At 40.0% G+C, this 19,367-nt stretch overlaps 1 protein-coding gene across 7 annotated transcripts in view; it reads left to right on the forward strand.

Annotated features, from left to right (window-relative positions):
- APP (amyloid beta precursor protein) overlaps positions 1 to 19,367 on the forward strand; it is a 312,804-nt gene that overhangs the window by 95,622 nt on the left and 197,815 nt on the right. The window lies entirely within an intron of this gene.

Raw genomic sequence — 19,367 nt, forward strand, 5'->3', positions numbered from 1 at the left:
GGATGCTCTAATTATTAGATCAGATATGCAGGCTCTTCCTTCAGCATATTGCCACTCTGTATTGGACTATATTTTGGACTCTTATTCAAGTATCCTGTGTCCTAACAATAAAGGAGCAGTATTTCCAGGCTTCCAGCCTCAGAATGAATTTACCTAGTGTGTTTATTTTAATTAAAAATCTTGGGCCTCTTCTACAACTGCTGAATGAAAATATCTGGTGGTGGGGCCCAGGAATCTTAGTTTCACTGATTTCTGTAGGTGATTCTCCTGTACCTGAATTGTCTAGAATTAGTAGAATTCACACCTTGTATGTTTCTTGACATATTCTTCATAGAAGAGAGAGCCTAATGTACATTTTGCTAATCCTTAAAAAGCGCTTTCTACAACAGCCCACCACTCTTCCTGTTTGATGATAACTGGGGAATTAGAGTTGAGCAAATTTTGTTATTCTGCTTACATCAAACTAGAGGAAGCAGTTTGATCACTCAGATTTAAATATGTGCTTTCACTTTTTACTGACTTTGACTTTAAACTGTTGTTCTAAAAACTGAGTTGCTTTATATGGTATTGTGTTTTTTCCTCTGGAAACACTATCATACTCCACATTTAATCTGTCTTGGTTATTAGTTTCTTCCTGCGTGATTTCTTTTTTTTTTTAATGTAGCTAGGCAATGGGGAAATCAGCAGCCTTTGATCTGATAGCCAGCATCTAGATGTTTTCCACAAGTATATTCATTGGCAAGGTGGTTGTAAATAAGGACATAGGGATTTATCTGAGAACAATGTGGACAAGTATTGATACACATTCCAACAATGTCTTGTAAAAACTAAAAAGGGTCTTTAAAAAAAAAGTCCCCAACAGCAAACTTAGAAATTCAGAATGACAAAGATTCTGTAATACTTGGGTCAAACATGAATGTTGTAAGAACCTATTGATTACTGTAGATGGCTGCACACACTTTGAGACATTAATAGGAAACTGGGCTAATCTCCAATGAATGAAGATTTCATTTGGTGGATTTATGATAAGATATGCAAAACCAGATTCTTAAACATTTGGCAGTTAAAGAGTTTCCTGGTTCCTAATTACAGAAGACAACACTTGTGATGTGTTTAGCCACTTTCCCAGGCCTGGTATAGTATCTGGTGTTAACTTAGCACATCAACAACACCTCTTCTTGACTACTCATGGGACTAGATGATCATTATATACTTCTAGTAGGCCTATATCCACATTATATACTTCACCTGGCCTATATGAACCTTTTATCATGTTTTCTCATTTTATGAATCTCTGGTATTTTTCTACTGAACCCAAAATTAGAGCTTAACATGACAGTGACAAGTGGATTACACGATGCCTCCAACTTTGTTACTGAGCTTAGATTAGAATTAAGAATTGTAGGTACTACCTCACTCCTAGGTGATGGCAAATTTTCCATAAGTTTTTTTTTTTTCCCCTGATTTTTCAAATTGAACAAAATATTCTTTAAATTGTGTAGTAGTAGTGTTACTTGCTGAGTTGTGTTCAACTCTGCAACCCCACTGGACTAGAGCTCACAGGGCTCCTCAATCCATGTTATTCTCCAGGCAAGAAAACTGGAGCAGGTTGCCATTGCCTTCTCCAGGGAATCTTCATGATTGAATCCAGAGATCGAACCCAGCTCTCCCACATGACAGGCAGATTCTTTGCCAGCTGAGCCACCAGGGGAATTCTGTAGTGCTTTACAATTTTCAAAAGTTTCACAGTCATGATGTCATATAATCCCATAACAACCCGTTTTTTGCCCTGCCCCATACTGTCCCTCCCTTTTCTCTCTTCCCACTGGTAGCCAGTAGTTTGTTCTCTTTATCTGTGAGTCTACTTCGCTTTTGTTTTATTCATGGGTTTGTTGTATCTTTTAGATTCCACATATAAGTGGTATCATACAGTATTTGTCTTTTTCTGTATGACTTACTTCACTTAGCATTAATGCCCTCCAGATCTATTCATGTTGTTGCAAAAGGAAAGATTTCATTCTGTATCTAAAAGTATTACAAAAGGTGGTACATGATATAACCCTAATGAATATGTCTTGCTTTCCGGAAAAGGAATAGAAAAACACGTGTATAATTTATGTATTTTTTTAATTCCATTCATACTGCATGGTCCCAATAGTTTGAATATTGTTTGTCTAGTTTTCTTCCTCTCCTTTCCCTTTTGTTCCTTTCTTCTTTCCTTCCCTCTTTGTGCCTCCCTAGATTGAACATCTGTTACACAGAGAGGTTATCAAGCATTTTGTAGTTGCATAGGGCACCCATTGAAATACTTACTCTGTGAGGCAGGTGATTGTTGGATTTTTCAGTCTCACTTCACTGGTACAAATATTGAAAGTCACCAAGATTGAATTTCTTGCAGTAACTCACACATCAGTTTAGCAGTAGAATCAGGACCAAAGCCCAAGGATTTTTGATTCGCAATCCAGCATTCCTTCCAGTATCAGCAGAAAATTGTATTAGAGCCAATAACCACCTGATTTATAAAATCAAATCATAGAGGAAAGACTATGAATTGGAGGCAATAACGAACACCTAAAAAAAATCCCACTGTAGATATGTCTCATAAAGGCCACAGCCATATCCCTAGAAGCTCCATGATTCTCTTCGTGTGATCAGGTGTCCACTTTATGGTGGGGATAGACAGCCTTCTTACATATGGGGCTTCTCAGGGGTGGTTTGTTGTTCACTAGCTAAGTCATGTCTGACTCCATGAACTGCAGCACGCCAGGCTTCCCTGTCCTTCACCATCTCCTAGAGTTTGCCCAAGCTCATGTCCATTGAATCGGTGATGCCATCCAATCATTTCATCCTCTGCCACCCCCTTCTCCTCTTGCCATCAGTCTTTTCCAGAATCAGGGTCTTTTCCAATGAGTTGGCTATTCGCATCAGGTGGCCAAAGTATTGGAGCTTCAGCATCAGTCTTTCCAATTTCAGGTGGCTCACTGGTAAAGAATCTGCTTGCCAATGCTAGAGACATGGATTCAGTCCCTAAGTCAGGGAGATCCCCTGGAGGAGGAAATGGCAACCCACCCCAGTATTTCCAGTATCCTGGAAAATCCCATGGACAGAGGAGCCTGGAGGGCTACAATCTAGGTACCACTGAGCGACTGAGCACACAGGAACATTTATGTGTTACCTCCTGCTTGAATAAAGAATTACCATAAGTACCATCTAAAATTGCTGGCTGTATCCAAATAAATCCTTTACACAAAAGAGATTATTTTATTAAAGTTAATTCTCAGACTACCTGGAAAGCAAAATAAGATTGTCTTTAATATTAAGCGTATTAAAATTCAAAACAAAGCTAGAAGAGAGAAAAATGCCTGTCACATTCAGCATGTAACCTTCCTGACCTTCTTATCAGGTGCAGGGAAAGTGCCGCCCTAGGTTGTTTTTCTCTAAGCCATGTATTTGCCGTGGGCATCCCTGCTCTACAGTGTCTTGTATCCCTTGTCTAGATGGAAAAAGTGCATTAGGTTGCTGCTGTCACTTTCTTCCCATGAAGTAGATGATTTCTCTTGGGAGTCAGCTGGCTTTCTCATTTCACGCTTTGCTTTTAGTTATGCCTCAGGCACCAGACGGTAAGATTGTCTTAGTCATTTGAACATTTTATTAATTATCTCATACAGGATTCAAGCACATCGTTATTATTCAAGGAGAATATTTTCTTTGCAAAATGTTTGACTCCTTTCCATTTGGATTACTACTTTTCCTGGTGTCATAGATCCATTATTGAAATTGATGCTTTTCTGCATTTGCCACTGTCCAGTAAAAGCTAATAATTCAATAATACACACAAAAAAAAGATGAGTAGAAACTCTGGAATCATCTGCTGCTCTGGTTGCCATTTTTATATGAAATACCAGCACTGTTTGAGTTGTATATATGTATGGTGACTCTCTCCAAGAGATAATGGGATATGAAGTTTTTTTAAGTTGAGCTTATTAGAGGTTCTTCATACAAGTAAGTTATGACCTCAATAATGTACTGTTTGCTTTTATAAACAGCAGCTTAACTCATGAAAAGTATATTCTGTTTTTATTGCTTGTATTTTTTTCTATTGTTTTTAGATTGTTTCCATGTATACAAAGAGATAGACAGATGCTGACATCCAAGAAAGTTAGAAAGTCACCTGGAACTTAAATTTCATGTGGTCACATTTTCACCCACTTTATTTAAAAAGTAACGTCCCTGGTGGCTCAGTCGGTAAAGAGTCTGCCTGTACTACAGGAGACTCGAGTTCGATACCTGAGTCAGGAAGATCCCCTGGGGAAGGAAATGGTAACCCACTCCAGTGTTCTTGCCTGGGAAATCCCATGGACGGAGGAACCTAGTGGGTTACAGTCCACGGGGGTCGCAAGAGTCAGACACGACTTAGCAACTAAACCTACCCACCTACCTTATTTTAAAAGAGCAAAAATGCCTTTAGATTTAGTAACACATCAGCTAGAGTGGATGTAGGATATTTTGAGTTTTTAATTTCTCTGTGTATTTGGAATCAGTACTATCATATCAGATCTGATGGTCTGGAAATATTTACTTTTCTGTGCCAACCAGTAAACAGCTGCTTCCTAGTTACATCTGCATAATTTCATCTTGGAAATTGTTGGCTTGCTGTTTTAGCATAAATTTAATACGCTGGACCATGATGTTTCCAGCTTTTAACCTCACACTGTGTCTTTCCTCATAGGCTTTTCCTGGTGTGACTGAGTTGATGTGATTATGATAGGGAGTCAAGAAAGAAATGGACGTCCATCAGAATTCTCTTTGCACTCTGGGAACGTCTTTTTTAAGTGGTTTGCTGCTTACCATCACTTTCTACCTACAACCGAGAAAGGAAACTGAATTTCCTTTTTGTGTTTACAACTCAATTCTCATCATGTTATTTCTCAAAACAACACATTTGAGATCTTTTCTGATTTTGTTTACTGTTTTTTTCTAGCAAATGACTTTTCAAAGGACTGTTGTGGAAAATACAACTTATATATGACAATTTTGCAAGATTTTGGGGGATTTAGGGCACCATGGTTAGCTTTATACCATACGAATAACTGTAACCAGAAAGAGAATATGTCAGAAAAACTCTCAGAGTGGTACAGACAAGTATTGTTATGTTTCCTAGGACAGGAGAGTGGCTTAAACCCAGGGTAACAAATGGAATTCAGTTAGTTAACTCAGACTATGCCACAAAGCCCTCATTTCCATTATATTTTAATTAGCTAAATACATTTTAAATTTTATATAAATAATATGTAAAATATATTAGACATGAACTTAATGCCATCACAAAGTATAGGAAATTTTTGATGTATTTCTTCTTTAGGAAAAGAACTGAGAAATGCTTTTTTGTGGACTTAAAAGAATTTTATTTTTGATCCTGTGAATTAGGAACAGCATATCTCTATAATATCTCTGAATAGTACCCGTTAAAGTATAACTATAAGGTTTGTCTAGTCAAGGCTATGGTTTTTCCTGTGGTCATATATGGATGTGAGAATTGGACTGTGAAGAAGGCTGAGCACTGAAGAATTGATGCTTTTGAACTGTGGTGTTGGAGAAGACTCTTGAGAGTCCCTTGGACTGCAAGGAGATCCAACCAGTCCATTCTGAAGGAGATCAGCCCTGGGATTTCTTTGGAAGGAATGATGCTAAAGCTGAAACTCCAGTACTTTGGCCACCTCATGTGAAGAGTTGACTCACTGGAAAAGACTCTGATGCTGGGAGGGATTGGGGGCAGGAGGAGAAGGGGACGACAGAGGATGAGATGGCTGGATGGCATCACTGACTGGATGGACGTGAGTCTGGGTGAACTCTGGGAGTTGGTGATGGACAGGGAGGCCTGGCGTGCTGCGATTCATGGGGTCGCCAAGAGTCGGACACGACTGAGCGACTGAACTGAACTGAACTGATATTTCTTAGAAAGGGAAAGGTTAATTATTTCAAGCTTAGTGAAGTGAAATTTGGGGAAATAATTTCTCTGAGGTAGTTTAGCACATTTTTAAAAAGTAATTTCATATTTGTATATCATGAAAGAATTGACCATAAAGCATTGAGGCATGAAGTATGCACAGAAAGAAAAAACCATGAATGTTAGAAATGTCATAAAGATGACAGTCCATGTGAAGCCCGAGTAAAGATGTTTTTCAATTTCAGTATCAAAGGATATGATGACATGTTCAATTTTAGTACTCAACAGAGCAAGCTCTCAATGTAGAGTCTAGAAATAAATTGTTATCTTTGTTTATCACCCTAGTCACAAGCAGCTTCATTAAACTTTCCCTCTCTTCTACATCCCTTGATAAGTGTCAGCTCTTGCTGGTGGTGCAATATGTCCTTCTTTTTCCACCCCCTGTCACTGAGTCTCAGGCTTTAGCTGTGAAACCTGATGGTGAAGGGAAGTCCCAAGGCAACAGCTGTGCGGCAGTCTGGAGAGAAGCCAGTCCAGATTGGAGGAGAATGGGGCGGATCCCAGGAGGGAGGGCTCCAGGGAAAAAATAGCACTGTTGGACCTGCCTGTACTTGAGTGGTTGTAGAATTCTGGTACAGAGTTCACAAAAGATGCAGTACTGATGGGTGCAGAGAAGATGAAGCAAATATAAAAATGCGGCGAGGATTAACTTTATGTAAACAAAAAGCTAAATTTAAAAGATAGCAAACAGTTACAAGATAAAAGGAAAGGAGATGCCATTCCCCGGGTCTGAGCAATACAGATGCCATAGTGAAGTGAAGTGAAGTCGCTCAGTCGTGCCCAACTCTTTGCGACCCCATGGACAGTAGCCTGCATCAAGCTCCTCTGTCCATGGGATTTTCAAGGCAAGAGTACTGGAGTGGGTTGCCATTTCCTTCTCCAGGGAACCTTCCCAACACAGGGATCCAACCCAGGTCTCTCACATTGTAGACAGATGCTTTACCATCTGAGCCAGCAGGGAACATAGACATGATAAAAAGTATACTAGAAGGAATGTGGGAAGGGGAGGAATGGACCCACCTTCACATATGGAAGACTGGAAGGGGGAAAAATCAAAGAAAATACTATTTTATACTATTAACTCAGTACTACTTACGTACAGAGTTCAGCAGTAAACTCTGTAGAGACACAGCTAAATGATTTTTATTAACCTCTTTTTACTACAGAGAAATTTATCAAGTTGGCCTGTGACAGGAAGAAGTTGAGTTTAGGCTTGCAGGCATTATTTTCCATCTAGAAATTTTCTTTTAAGATTAGAAATTGTGAGTGAAACTAGTGTTAGGGGTGTCCTTATTTAGCTTACTTTGAGTTGGATAGAGTTAAACTGTGATTTCATGGAGCTGAGTTTGTGTACCAACTTTAGAAGGTGTTTGTGTCTCCTTGGATGAAACTTATGACTCTATATAAACTTACCTTTATATATATGTACCTATTTCACAGAATTTAGGGCAGAATTCCACTGTTTTAGATGTTGTAGAGGTTTGTAGTTGTGACTGTTTTTATTCTGGAAACATGCTGGTCTTCTCTGCTGATTTCACGACAAGGACCCAAGCACAGCATCATCAAAACTCCACTCCTCTTCCCCAGAAGTTTTTTCCTAAACACAATTGTGTTGAAATTTCTAATTCCAGTTCATGATTTGCTTTATTACCAGATGGTAACAACTTTTTCTGTAAAATGAGCGATTGCTGTAAAAATAGGAGGTAAAACTGGAGTGTACGGTGGAGGTTCCTGGAAAGAGGATGCGGCATGGTATGGATCCTAAGGCATATGGAGAGAAAATGAAGAGATATGAATTAGAAAATGTGTTCTGGGGACCATAATTTGTGTTGGTAGTATTGGTGCATATTGTTGGCAAGTTAGAACTAAGATTGTTGATTATTTGAGTTTGAAATGGTATTTGTTGTTGTTCAGTCACTAAGTCATGTCTGACTCTTTGCAATCCCGTGAACTGCAGCATACCAGGCTTCCCGTCTTTAACTATCTCCTGGAGTTTGCTCAGATTAACATCTGTTGAGTCAGTGATGCCATCCAACCATCTCATCCTCTGTTTCCCTCTTCTCCTCTTGCCCTCAGTCTTTCTCAGCATCAGGGTCATTTGTAGAGAGTCAGCTCTTGACATCAGGTGGCCAACGTATTGGAACTTCAGTTTCGGCATCAGTCCGTCCAGTGAATATTCAGGACTGATTTCCTTTAGGATGGGCTGGTTGGATCTCCTTGCAGTCCAAGGGCCTCTCAAGAGTCTTCTCTAACACAACAGTTCTAAAGCATCAATTCTTCAGTGCTCAGCCTTCTTTATGGTCCAAATCTCACATCTGTGCATGACTACTGGAAAAATCCATAGCTTTGACTATGGATGGACCTTTGTTGGCAAAGTAATGTCTATGGTTTTTAATACACTGTCTAGGTTTGTCGTAGCTTTTCTTCCAGGGAGCAAGTGTCTTTTAATTTCGTGTCTGTTGTCACTGTCCACAGTGATTTTGGAGCCCAAGAAAATAAAACCTGTCACTGTTCCCACTTTTTCTCCGTCTATTTGCCATGAAGTGGTGGGACTGGATGCCATGATCTTTGTTCTTTGAATGTTGGAATAGTATAGAAATCACATTTTTATTCACAAAGACGTTGAATTCATTTGATTGTTTATTTTATGTGGTGTCTGGAAAAATATCTGAATAGTCCATGTGGTTTTAAGCCTTTAATTATGCCAGTTCTTTAAATACATGGTACGATTAGATTAGAGGAAAAACTCCTTATACTCTGGAGTAATATTTCCATAAATTCTAGTAACCTATTCATTTAGTGCCTCAACATCTTTTGAATTTAAATAGCAAATCCATGAGAAAGTAATAGGTTGGAGAAAGTTTTAATAGTGTATTTGAGGGCCTTTTGAGGGAAAAGAATAATCATAGAGCAATATTGTGAATTAACAATATGTGGTGCTGAAGACTAAGAAGGCTTTCCTGCAGTGCCTGTAACTTTGGAAATAATTGTTTTTAAGCAGAAATGTTAGCTCTCTGAAAGCTGAAATTTTTGTTTCATTCACTGAAACATATTTCAAGAGTTTTAAGTATGTCGTGGTACATTGAATAAGTGCATATTCAATGAATGAATTGAGGAGTTAGCTGAATATTTTTAAAGGAAGGAAAACTTAAAGAAGAAATAGCCTAATCACTAGGAAGACAAAGGTTATAAAACCATAATTTCACATGCTTAAATGAATCTATAAGATTACAAAAATAAATATTGATGAATAGAGGAAGAACAGGTTTTATTTAACAACCAAGAAGTAACCTAAGAATCTCAGAATAGGTAGAAAACAGGTTGTTTTTGTTTTTTTGGTTTTTTTTTTTTAACTTGGCTTAGAGAACATTAAACTCTTATTTTTGAGGAACAGGGTCTAACCTAGACATACCTAGTTTAAAGACAGTATAAAAATTAATAGAAGAAAGCCTCTTTTAAGATAGAATCAGATCCCTCCCTCACCTTAACCCTCCATTGTGGTTTTAATTAGTGTTTTCCTGATGATTTATAACTTTGAATAGTTTTTATAAGCTTACTCACCCATTTGGATATCCTTTTTTGTTAAAAGCCTGCATAAGTTTTTCACTCATTTCTTTAAAAAGTTTGTTGTTTTTCTCCTTAATTTGTAGGATTTACTAGATCAGAATTCTTCTATGGCAACGTGCATGGCAAATATTTTCTCCTTTTGGGGGGATTTGCTTTTTGAATCTCTTACAAGTATCTTTTACTTAAAACAAAAATTCTTTTCAAATCTCAGTAAAATAAAATAAAATGGAGTCAGGGGACTTCTTTGGTGGTTCAGTGCTTGAGATGCCAAACTTCCATTGCAGGAGGCGCAGGTTTGATCCCTGGTCAGGGAACTAAGATCTGCCACATGCTGTGCAACTTGTCCATAAAATAAAAAAATTTTAATTAAATAAAAAAAAATAAAACGGAGTCAGGCATCCCTGAAGTGGGAGCTCTCATGCACACACCACCTGTCACAGCTTTACATTTCTGAGCAGGAATGTCTCTGATACTACAGCAGGAGGAAGAAAGATTTTCTCCTGGCCCAACAACAGGCGCAGTCAGTGGAAGACTCTGCAACACGGCCAATGAGAAGCCATCCCCGCCCTGAAAGCTCCATTTTCCTTCAGTGGTCTTTTGTTAGATCAGCCACTCCTAACTCCTTCTTTTCCTGTTTAAAGTAACCTTCCTCTCCTTCATTTACCAGGCTAGCCTGATTTTTGCTACAGCTTCAGCTCAGTTCAGTTCAGTCACTCAGTCATGTCCGACTCTTTGCAACCCCATGAATCGCAGCATACTAGGCCTCCCTGTCTATCACCAACTCCCCAGCTTCACTCAAACTTAGTCCATCAAGTCAGTGATGCCATCCAGCCATCTCATCCTCTGTCGTCCCCTTCTCCTCCTGCCCCCAATCCCTCCCAGCATCAGAGTCTTTTCCAGTGAGTCAACTCTTCACATGAGGTGGCCAAAGTACTGGAGTTTCAGCTTTAGCATCATTCCTTCCAAAGAAATCCCAGGGCTGATCTCCTTTAGAATGGACTGGTTGGATCTCCTTGCAGTCCAAGGGACTCCCAAGAGTCTTCTCCAACACCACAGTTCAAAAGTATCAATTCTTCAGCACTCAGCTTTCTTCACAGTCCAACTTTCACATCCATACATGACTACTGGAAGAACCATAACCTTGACTAGACGAACCTTTGTGGGCAAAGTAATGTCTCTGCTTTTGAATATGCCATCTAGGTTGGTCATAACTTGCCTTCCAAGGAGTAAGCGTCTTTTAATTTCATGGCTGCAGTCACCATCCGCAGTGATTTTGGAGCCCAGAAAAATAAAGTCTGACACTGTTTCCACTGTTTTCCCATCTATTTGCCATGAAGTGATGGGACCAGATGCCATGACTTAGTTTTTTGAATGTTGAGCTTTAAGCCAACTTTTTCACTCTCCTCTTTCACTTTCATCAAGAAGCTTTTGAGTTCCTCTCCACTTTCTGCCATAAGGGTGGTGTCATCTGCGTATCTGAGGTTATTGATATTTCTCCTAGCAATCTTGATTCCAGCTTGTGCTTCTTCAGCCCAGTGTTTCTCATGATGTACTCTGCATAGAAGTTAAATAAGCAGGGTGACAATATACAGCCTTGACGTAATCCTTTTCCTATTTGGAAGCAATCTGCTGTTTCATGTCCAGTTCTAACTGTTGCTTCCTTACCTGTATATAGGTTTCTCAAGAGGCAGGTCAGGTGGTCTGGTATTCCCATCTCTTTCAGAATTTTCCACAGTTTATTCTGATCCACACAGTCAAAGGCTTTGGCATAGTCAATAAAGCAGAAATAGATGTTTTCCTGGAACTCTTCTGCTTTTTCCATGATCCAGTGGATGTTGGCAATTTGATCTCTGGTTCCTCTGCCTTTTCTAAAACCAGCTTGAACATCTGAAAGTTCACGGTTCACATATTGCTGAAGCCTGGCTTGGAGAATTATCCCAAATTGCAATTCCTCTGCTATTCCAGAATAAACTCATTTTGCTGGTAAAATAACTAGCTGTTACATTTTAAAGATTGACACCCATGTTATCAGAGGCATCTGAATTCAGAAATAAGACATACCATTAGATTCTTTGGGGACAGTGTCCTTATCTTTAGCTTTTAATTCTAATAATAAAGAGATTATTTTAACAGAAACCCACTTCTAAGTATCATTTATAATGATAATCTAAAAGCTTATTTCAGATTTTTATGTTGTATCTTAAGAGATAGGTTAATCTGTATGTAAACTAATCATTAATTCCTATCATATTGAAATGCCTTTTTTAAGTGATGAGGTGAATATGGTACTGAGTAGGTGTTTGATGTGTAGATATTAATTACTCCCCTTTTAGAGGTTTAAATATTCTCATAACACTAAAATGTGGACCATCTTATTGATTTATAAATTAGGGGTACATGTATTTTCAAAAACATTACCCAGCTGGAATTCCCTTGAATCTTCCCCTTCAGTCTTGACTACTTTGACAGAATATGGTCCAACCTTGTTTTGGGTTTGAGGAATTATTTTTGGCTGTCACTGAAGATCTTCTTTATTGTATGATAGCTTCATTAGCTCTAGGTTGCTAGATTTCTGTGAGTGGATCAAGTGACTCTTTCCTCTGGCTTTTCGGAAAGCAGAATTACTTGTTATTCAGGGCTTATGATACTCTGCATTCTCTAAGCGTATTTAATACAGTAGCCTCAATGTTCAGTCTGCCAAGAAGTTATCCTGTGTTTTGCCATTTAAATAACTTTAGCTGATTTTTCTTTTTCTATTCTTGGTTCTCACTGCAAATTTTCAGTCCAAATCCTCAGTCGAAGCATGGTAGCAGAGCGCATAACAGCTTCCCAGGTGGCTCCGCCTAGCAATGCAAAAGATGCAGGAGACCCGGGTCAGGAAGATTCCTTGGAGAAGGAAATGGGAATCCTCTCCATTATTGTTGCCTGGAGAATCCCATAGATAGAGGAGCCTGGAGGGCTACACTCCATGGGGTTGCAAAGAGTCAGACACAGCTGAGCACAGACACACCAGTGCACAAATTATCTTCAGTAAGTTGTTTCACTTCATCGTATCTGATCTTTGACTTCATTATGACCTTTGGTCAGTAAGCCCTTTATTTCGTTTGCTATATCAGCAATTTTTAGCCTTCTCATATTTTCCTGCCCATCAGAGACCCCGGGTCCTCATGTCAGTAACATAACCCCGTGTCTTTAACATCCACCCTTGCTCTACCCATTGACAGCTGTGCTTCTTAACATGCCAGTCAGCCATTCCTATTTTATCTTTGCAGCATTCACCTCCTTCCAGTCAGCTGTTGTCAAGCATCTATCCCTTCAGCTCCGGTGAATGAGGTCTTGGCTCAGACATTTTTCTGTCCTTCTCAGTGTCTCAGCAGTATCTATCCCTGCTGATCACTGCCTTCTCCCCGCACCATTATTGTGCTCTTGGCTTTGTCAATCTCTGCTGACTCCCATTCTTCCTCTGGCTCATTTTTTCTGCAGCCTTCTCAATACTGATGTTTATATGGGTCCTTCTGGGTTGTTCATTTTCTCACAGGACCCTTACTAGGAAACCTCATCAGTGCCTTGGTTTCCCAAAGGCCTGGCTTAATGAATCCTGAGTTATTAAATCCAGGCCAGGCCTCCAAGTACTTACTGGTCATCAGACTTGCTATGACTCCCAGAATCTTGATAATTAGCTTTATCCCTTCAGGGTAAGAGCATGCAGTATATTGCTAATACTGTGCAGAGTATTAGCTTTTAGCTTTCATGGACATTTCCTCTAAGATGTATATGAAATTTCCTTATCAGTAAATGACGGATTTGGGCATCTTGGATTAAACACAGAGCACATAAGCATGGGATATGCATCTTTTATTTTTCTCTGTTGGTTTATTGTATCATTTATTTGGTGGATAAAAATCTATTTGAGGCAAAAGATAAGATTGTTTTCAGCTTTTCTTAATGGCTCTTGGACTCTTGATTTCATGCAAAGAAATTAATTGAATTTGAACGAGTTCAATGCAGAAACATAGCTGTTTAAGCAAAAGTACTCCCACTATCATCAAAGGTTTTTGTTGTTTTGTTTTTCTTGGCTTTTCTGCAGGTTAATGACAACTCCTATGTAAGAATAAGATGAGTCTTATTCTTATAAACTTAAGTCTCTAGGAAATATTCACGTAGTCATTTCTCACACCTTTTAAAGAAATGAAGATATGCAGTCAAACAAATTCTCTCTTAAAATTTGACTTTACAAAACATTTTTCAATATTTTAACTTAAATATAAATTTTTTACAAAATACATTTTTTGTATAGTTGTGATATCAGTGTTGGAATTACCATAATACGCTGTTAGGAGATCTTCATTTGTACTAAGATTTTATAACTGGGAAGGAGAAAATTATATCATCTAGAAGTAAAGCATGAAAAACAGTCCTAATGTAGTACTATGTTAATTAACCAACTACCTGAATGATTTAAAAATGGTAGGATAGTCTTATCAAGTGCTCAGAATTCCAAGAAAACCCACATGAGAAGCGGGCAGCAGAGGATGAGCTGGTTAGATAGCATCACTGACTTCATGGACATAAATTTGAGCAAACTCCAGGAGAAGGAAATGGCAACCCACTCCACTATTCTTGGCTGAAAAATTTCGTGGACAGGGGAGCCTGGCAGGCAACAGTCCATGGAGTCACAAGGGTCAGACACGACTGCGTGACTAAGCCACTACCACCATTGGGAGATAGTGAAGGACGAGGAAGACTGGCGTGCTGCAGTCCATGGGATCCCAAAGAATCAGACATGTCTTCGCAACTGAAAAACAACAACAAATAGTGAATTGTTCATTTGCATATGAGGACTGTTATTAAGATATCTTTTGTACTGACTTGGTGTACAGTTGACTTTTCAGAACATCAGCCCTGTATTGCCAAAGAGATGACCTTCTGTATATAGATTTTAAATTAGGTATTTTCTAGACTGAACATGCAGGCAAGGCTTTGTATAAATAGCCAACTCCTTTGTTAGGGAAATTTAAAAGCTAAGGCTTTGAAATATCCAGACAGTTTGAACATCAATCAAAAATGAAACATCTAGAAATCATGTAATAGCGTTAATGGGAAGGGTGTCAAGCCAAGAGGGGGAACCGACCTTACGTTTCTTTTGACTAGGAGAAAGGCAGACATGCCTACCTGCCTTGTGGAAAGGTGACCTTGAGTAAACACTACATTAAACTGTTAAGTGGGTCACCTGGAGCTTTATATAATGTAAATCCAGTGACCCATTAGCCTGATTGCATTATTAGAAAGTCTGCTTTGTGCCAGAAAATAGCAAATCACTTATACTTTTCTAGATGATTCCCATAACCAGCTATTCTTACCAAAAATCAAGTCTTTCGTCAGCATTTTCCCAAAACCACATTTCCAGGTTAAAACAACTGAGACCTTCAGTATAATTTTACTTTGATTTACTTTTTAATCATCTTTACAATTTTGAATGAAAGACAGAAGCTGTAGTGTTTGGAATGAGAGATACCCTGAAATTACTGCTCTATTTGAAAGCCTTAATCATATATAATTTCCTCGTTTATAAATGTTAAATCTCAAATGAGAGATCTGCCTTCTTCAAACATGTTTTGTGTGCCTTTTCTGTGCAACAAGGCCTTCCTTTGAAAAGCTTGTTCAGACTTAGTTTTGATTCAAAGCCTGAGCTTTTGCATGCCTAGAATTCTTGCTCTTCAAAATATTTGCTCCCTGGAGAGGTCAGCTGAAGATGGAGTTGTCATGTGACTATGGACCATTGACCCGGAAGATGTTTAGGTAACGGAATGAGCTTTGGCGGAGTTCCACTGCTTTCTTTCTAGTTGAGGGGAGCCAGGAAAGGAGGGCAGAGCTGGCTGTGTTCAGATGGGAAGAACTTGCTTAAAAATGTTTGAGACCTGAATGTACCTTCATTTGATGCCTTTGCCTTACTGCTTAGGAACATTTTAAACTGCAGCATTCCTAAGTGGGCCGTAGCGTGTAGTGATACATATTTAAGTGATCTTGCATCTAAACAAATGCATTCACCCTCTGCCTGGTGAGTAGAATCTGAATGATGCCTGTACTCTGTTAGAAAGGGACAGACGTTTTCATTACAAAATTCAGTCAAGCAGAAAAGTAGCAAAGTGAGCAGAAATTTTCATTTACATCCATGATTGAAGTTGCAGTGATAAAAGAAAATCGCTAGGTTCACGAATAGCTGTGTTCTCATTCTGTTATATAACACGGAGGATTTGGTCAATACGGAAATAGTTTTTTGATACTTACATTATTGAGGAAGGTGCTGATGGATAGCTTTAAATTGTACATACCTTTTAACTGACCTTAGTTCCCCCCAACCCAGGGTTTTCATAGTATCTTTAAACAGACTCCAGTACCCCCTTATTATCAAGTCCATTATTGATTTGTTAAAATATGGACTTTATGTTCCATTACCATAGAGACCCACAGTAATTTCTTTGCCTTTACTTGTGAACACCACCAGGGGTGGGGCCTCCCAAGTGACGCAGTGGTAAAGAACCCACCTGCCAACGCAGGAGACACGAGTTTGATCCCTGGGTCAGGAAGATCCCCTGGAGGAGGGCATGGCAACCCACTCCATTATTCTTGCTGGAGAATCCCATAGACAGAGGAGCCTGGCGGCTACAGTCCATGGGGTCACAAAGAGTCAGACACGACTGAGCAACTAAAAAACAACAAGTCAGCAGATGAAATGGAACTCATATCACTAGGGCCAAACCTAGACACCACCATCATAAGAGACGGGATTAGAGAGTGAGATCAGGATTTTCCAATTTCCCTGCTAAATAGTTCATGATATACCTTTTGGTATATATATATATATATAAGCTTTAATGCAGTAATTTGCTGCCCCAAGCGCTCTTCCTTAGAAGCCCAGAATTTCACTTCTTTCGGTTCTCTCAGGAGCAGTGAGCCCTGGCAAACTGATTTACAGTAATGAAGCTAAGCCTTGTTTACAAATCTAAGTGGCAGTTGCTAAGTCCACAGTTGAATGGTAACTGAGGGAGAGATTCTTATATGGCCAGATCCATCCCCAATGAAAAGAACATGTGATTTTTGAAGGATGATTCAGAACTGGGTAATTTCTAAAACATATTTTTATTGAAGAACTTGATGAATCATGTATACTTTTTTTTTTTTTTTTTATTCTGTGAGATAATTGTGTCCCTCTCCCCTAGGTCGTGATTGGAGTACAATGACAGGACTCCAGTCCTTTCTGCTATCCTTGAACAAAGCCCTGGGAATTTAGAGCAGTGTTCTCATGCCAGTGAAAGGTTGTGCTCATTCCAAATACCGCATCCTAGATACTTCCTGGCTAGCTCTTTTGTTAAATGCTGTGATATCTTTTTTCTGCGTCATTCTCTCCTTATCTACTTCCTCTTGCCCCAAATAGTTTTGCATCTTTTTAGGATATAATTTTTGTTTCTGGAAAGTTTTGAAGTAGAACATCCCTGAAATACAGGGCGACATGTATTCCTCTGATTCTTAGGAGACACCCCCACTGTCTCCTAAAACTAGACATTTCAGGTCTAGGCTACACACCAGAGAATCCAGAAGGTACTTAATACGCTCCCAAGGGGCACAGTGTGGCAGTTGGGTGTCAAGGGGTCTCCCAAATAGAAGAGGTTTGGGCTGGAACAGCCAAGTCTGGGCATGGAGAACACATGGAGTGGTAGCTGGTTGTAAGCACCGGTGATGAATAAAGTGTCAAGGGTGCTGGGACAGACTGGCAGGAAAATGGAATGAAGCCAGTGAAACTCCTCTGCTAACCTTAGTGAGTGATGAAGACTCCAGGACATGGGGTCATGATGAGCAGATGCACAGATGGAAAGGAGAGGGGAGAGCTAGAATGATGGTTTTTATACTCAAGAAATGGTTTACTGGAATTCGGAACATTTTTACATGTGACATGAGCTGAGATCCATCTTCAGGAATATGGATAGTTGGAGTGGAGTAGAGAGGTACAGCCCTTGGGGCTAGAGACATGAATCAGTGGTAAATATTTTGGGATGAAATAAAAGCAGAGTATAATGGGAAACCAACCAACTTGTCAGCAGGCATCACCCTTTGGAGCTCCCTCAATATGCTGAATGTTGTGTGATGCACAGTCTTAGAAATCCCCTGAGCCTTCATCAGAAAGTAGTATCGGACTTCCCTGGTGGTCCGGTGGTTACGAATCCGACTCCCAATGCAGGGGACACGAGTTCAACCCCTGGTCCAGGAAGATTCCACATGCTGTTGGGCAGCTAAGCCTGTACGCCCCAACTATAGAAGGCATCACCCTCTAGAGCTCACGAGCTGCAGCTCCTGAAGCCTGAATGCCTTAGGGTTTATGCTCTGAAACAGGAGAAGCCATCACAGTGAGAAGCCCGCGCACCTCACCTAGAGAGTAGTCCCTGCTCACTGCAACTAGAGAAACCCTGCACACAGCAGCGAAGACCCAGGGCAGCCACAAATAAATAAAAAATGTTTTAAAGGAAGAAAGAAAGAAAGGAGTAGAACTGGAGCCGAGGTGGTGTCAGTGGTGGGAAAGAACCCGGATGAAGGTGAAGTGGTGAAGAGTAATGGCTACCCTCAGAGGTGCCTTCTCTCCCCGACCCGGCTCTCCCAGCTCAACAAAGTGGATGAAGCCACCCAGGGTGATAGGTGAGTGATAGGGTGTAGAGTCATCTCCAGACTACAAAGCCAAGAGATCCTGGGAAAAACCAAAAGGAGGAGTGACTGTCAATGATGAACAAGAAGTGTATGATGAGAACTTCAAAAAGTGTGCAAAGATGAAAAAAACTGTGAAAGGCAGGAAGCTGGAAGGCCTGAGCACCTTTTCAAATGTTAAGAGAGTCTCTTAGTTGAGGAAGAACGCTGCCTTGAGCGTTGTGCTTCCCAAGGATTCAGAAGATTTGGGAGAGTTGGGAGAGGAAGCTGATGAAACAGGTGAGGTAGAGCATCCCCTTGAAGACGGGGGAAGTGTCCCCTTGAAGAAGTTGGCCCCCAGGGTCCTCTGACATCTTCCAAAGAAAGGTTTATCAAAGAAAGGATAAGAAAGGCCTTATCCAGCCTTATCAGGATCGTCAGGGTACCACCTGAGAGCTACAGTGAAGCCATGGTGAATGTGAGCACATCTCTAGGGTTTTACAAGGTGAAAGGACAGGGTGACTGTGAGATCCCTTACAGCAGGCTGTGAAGGGAATGTGTCATGGCCAAGCAGGAAAGATTGGAGTCTAAGAGAGCCTCTCACAAGTCATAGGAATGTGATTGTGAGAGATCAAAAACCATGGTACCTCACAAAGTAACAGAGATTCAAGGAAGATGCTCTAATACCCAGCAGAACTAGAGGAAACGAATTGCTGAGTTCCAGCTATAAAGAAAAGCTAGATATTGTATCGTTACAATAGCTTAGAATGTGTGATCTCTCTCTCTCTCTTTCTTGATTTGAACTACTAAAGTTATTATACCAACAAACAAGTTATGAAAATGTGATATTCTAAAGCCTTTGGAATCATGGGGCTTCCCTGATGGCTCAGACAGTAAAGAATCTGCCTGCCATGCCAGAGACCCAGATTCGATCCCTGAGTCAGGAACATCCCCTGGAGAAGCGAATGGCTACTCACTCGAGCATTCTTGCGTGGAGAATTCCATGGACAGAGGAGCCTGGCGGGCGACAGTCCATGGGGTTGCAAAAAGTAGGACACAACTGAGCAACTAACAGTTTTCACTTTCGCCTTTGAAATTGTAAGTTGTAAAACAGCAAATG

The sequence above is a fragment of the Bos indicus x Bos taurus genome, chromosome 1, assembly GCF_003369695.1.
Source record: "Bos indicus x Bos taurus breed Angus x Brahman F1 hybrid chromosome 1, Bos_hybrid_MaternalHap_v2.0, whole genome shotgun sequence".
Classification (NCBI taxonomy): domain Eukaryota; kingdom Metazoa; phylum Chordata; class Mammalia; order Artiodactyla; family Bovidae; genus Bos; species Bos indicus x Bos taurus.